Source organism: Triticum aestivum, chromosome 3A (assembly GCF_018294505.1).
Source record: "Triticum aestivum cultivar Chinese Spring chromosome 3A, IWGSC CS RefSeq v2.1, whole genome shotgun sequence".
Taxonomy (NCBI): domain Eukaryota; kingdom Viridiplantae; phylum Streptophyta; class Magnoliopsida; order Poales; family Poaceae; genus Triticum; species Triticum aestivum.
Window position 1 is genome coordinate 48,979,392 of NC_057800.1, and position 3,810 is coordinate 48,983,201.

Consider the following 3,810-nt stretch of genomic DNA (forward strand, 5'->3'; position numbering starts at 1 on the left):
CCTCCGGAGGCATGGCAAGCTGTGATGGCCGCAACCAATGCAAACACGCAGTTGATCATGCAAATTCTTCAACAGCGCAATCAAGCGAACCAAGGCAACAATCAGAATCACTTTGCTACACTCAACCAGTTCCTTGCTAATGGGCCAAAGACTTTCAGCAATTGTGTTGAGGCTACTGATGCTGACAATTGGCTCGTGGATCTGTGCAAGCATTTCGAGTGCAGTAACGTCAGGCCTGAGGACTTCGTCAAGTTCGCTTCCTTCCAACTCAAAGATCAACCTGCATAATGGTTCCAGCCGTACAAGGATTCCAGACGAGGCCATGTGATTACCTGGGATGAATTCCGTCAAGACTTCAAAGCTCATCATATCCCTCAGAGCGTGGTTGAGAGCAAGCGTGAGGAATTCCGGAACCTAAAGCAAGGCTCTTTGTCTGTCTATGACTACAACAAGTTGTTCCAGAAGCTCGCCCGCATTGCTAAGAAGGACGTCCCTGACGAGAAGAGCATGATATACCAGTTCAGGGGTGGTCTCAGGGAAGAAATCCAGCTAGCTCTTGTTCTCTTTGGGCCCTTGAGATACGATGAGTTCTACAACATGGCATTGAAGCAAGAGGCTGCTCAACTGAGGTGTGATGCTTCCAAGAAGCGAGTCAGATATGCTACTCCTTCTTCTTCTACTCAAGTGGCCAAGCAACAGAAGTATTGACTTCCTCCTCCTCTGTTCCGTCAGCCATATCAGTAGAAGAGCAAAGGTGGCAGGGATCTTCCCACCCACCCAACCCTGGCTTTCAGAACAAGACTTCGTCTCAAGCTCCAAGATCAAGTGCTCTGCATCACCGTCCGCTTTCAGAGGTCACGTGCAACAAGTGCCAACAGAAGGGTCACTATGCCAACAAATGCTTCAATCAGAGGCGTCTCCCTCCTCCTCCTCCTGTGAGATTGGCAAGTACAGCTGTGGTCAAGCATAACCCCAAGCACGCCAAGTTCAACTTGATGAAAGCAGCTCCGGTAGAGGACTCGTCAGATGTCATCATGGGTAACCTTCCTGTTAATGATGTTCCTGCAAAATTTCTTTTTGACACTGGTGCATCACATTGTTTCATCTCGAAACCTTTTGCATCTAAGCATGAGTTGATTTCCCAAGTTATGCATACACCGTTAGCAGTTGTCTCTCCGGGTAGATGTTTGCTTGCTAACCACAAGGTTCCGGATATTTCTATCATGTTGGGTGACTTCAAGTTTCTGGCTTCTCCAATGGTTCTTGGTAACTCGGATATTGATCTTATTCTTGGGATGGATTGGCTTTCTAAGCACAAGGCTCAGCTTGATTGTGCAGCCAGGAAGATTCATTTGACTCATTCGTGTAAGGATGTAATTGTCTTTGCCGCTCGGGATAATACCATCCGTCTGTTTTCTCTCAATGACAAGGGTGAAATGGATGCCATCTCGCAAATTCCAGTCGTTTGTGAGTATCAAGACGTCTTTCCAGAAGAGCTTCCAGGAATGCCTCTGCACCGGCCAGTTGAATTCGTCATCGATCTTGAGCCTGGCACGGAACCAGTGTGCAAGCGTCCTTACAAGCTCAGACCTAAAGAGTTGAAGGAGCTGAAGAAGCAACTCGATGCTCAAGAGAGAATGGGTCTCATCTGACCTAGTTCTTCTTCGTGGGGTTGTGGTGTTCTTTTTGTAAAGAAGAAGGATGGAACGGACCGACTTTGTGTTGATTACCGTCCATTGAACAAGAAGACCATCAAGAACAAGTACCCACTTCTGAACATCAACGAGCTGTTCGAACAACTCAAAGGTGCCCAAGTATTGTCCAAGCTTGATCTCCGTATGGGTTATCATCAGATTTGAATCCGTGAGCAAGATATTCCCAAGACGGCTTTCGGGACAAGCTTTGGTTCATATGAATACACTGTCATGTCTTTTGGCCTCGTCAACGCTCCTCTGACGTTCTCTCGCATGATGAACTTCATCTTCAACGCCTACACCAATGACTTCGTTTTGGTCTATCTCGACGAAATTCTGGTCTTTTCGAAGAACAAGGAAGATCATGCCAAGCACTTGCGTTTGGTACTCGATAAGCTCAGGGAACACAAGTTCTACGCCAAGTTCTCCAAGTGCGAATTTTGGCTCGATGAGGTTCTTTATCTTGGTCATATCATCTCTGCCAAGGGCATTGCGGTTAATCCTGAGAAGGTGTCTGCAATTGTGAATTGGGAACCACCTCAGAACGTGAAGCAACTCCGTAGCTTCCTCGGTCTCGCAAGCTATTGTCGAAGATTCGTTGAAAACTTTTCTAAGATCGCGAAGCCTCTCTCAAATATTCTCCAGAAGCACATCAAGTACGTTTGGTCTCCGGAGTGTGACATTGCTTTCAACACTTTGAAAGAGAAATTGGTCATTGCTCCAGTTCTGACTCCGCCTGATGAATCCAAGCCGTACGAGGTCTTTTGTGATGCCTCTCTCCAAGGTCTTGGCGCAGTGTTGATGCAAGAGAAGAAAGCTGTGGCTTATACCTCTCGCCAGTTGAAGCCCAATGAGAAGAACTACCCCACTCATGATCTCGAGTTGGCGGCAGTTGTGCATTCTCTTTTGACTTGGAGACATCTCTTATTGGGAAGAAAAGTGGACATTTTCACTGACCACAAGAGTCTCAAGTACATCTTCACTCAGCCTAATCTCAACCTCAGGCAGACTCGATGGGTCGAAATGATTCAAGAGTATAATTCGAGTATTGAGTATACTCCAGGCAAGGCCAATGTGATTGCTGACGCATTGATCAGAAAGGCTTATTGCAACAGTCTGATTCTCAAGCCTTATCAACCCGAGTTGTTCCTCAAGGTTTCCTCGCCAACCTTCAAGTCTCTCCTACCTTGGAAGACCAGATTCGCCAAGCTCAACTTCTGGATGCTATGGTGAAAAAGGTGAAGATTGGGATTACCAAGAGTCAACCCAAGTACAAGTGCTACCGCCTTGATGACAAGGATACTCTCTTCTTCGAGGATCGTATTGTTGTGCCCAAAGGTGACCTTCGTAAAGTGATCATGAACGAGGCTCACAATTCTCTCCTCTCCATCCACCCTGGGAGCACGAAGATGTATCAGGACCTCAAGCAGGCTTATTGGTGGACTCGAATGAAGCGCGAGATTGCTCAATTCGTGAATGAGTGTGATGTCTGCAGAAGAGTGAAGGCAGAACACCAAAGACCAGCGGGTCTCCTCCAACCTCTTGCCATTCCAGAATGGAAGTTTGACCACATTGAGATGGACTTCGTGACTGGGTTTCCAATGTCCAAACGTGGCAATGATGCTATATTCGTTGTCATCGACAAACTCACTAAAGTGGCTCACTTTCTGCCTATCAAAGAGTCAATCACTGCAGCTCAATTAGCGGAGCTCTATACCTCTCGAATTTTCTCTCTGCACGGTATTCCACAGGTGATCTCTTCAGACCGTGGCAGCATCTTCACCTCCAAGTTTTGGGATTCTTTTCAGAAGGCCATGGGCACCAACATCCGCTTCAGCACAACTTTCCATCCTCAAACTAGCGGTCAAGTCGAGCGTGTCAACCAGATTCTTGAAGATATGCTCAGGGCTTGTGTGATCTCCTTCGGCATGAAGTGGGAGGATTGTATTCCATATGCTGAATTCTCCTACAACAACAGTTTTCAAGCAAGTTCGGGCAAGGCCCCATTCAAAATTCTGTATGGCAGGAAGTGTCGTACCCCTCTCAACTGGTCTGAAACCGGTGAATGTCAGCTTCTGGGAAATGACTTAATCACAGAGGCAGAGGAAATGTGCAA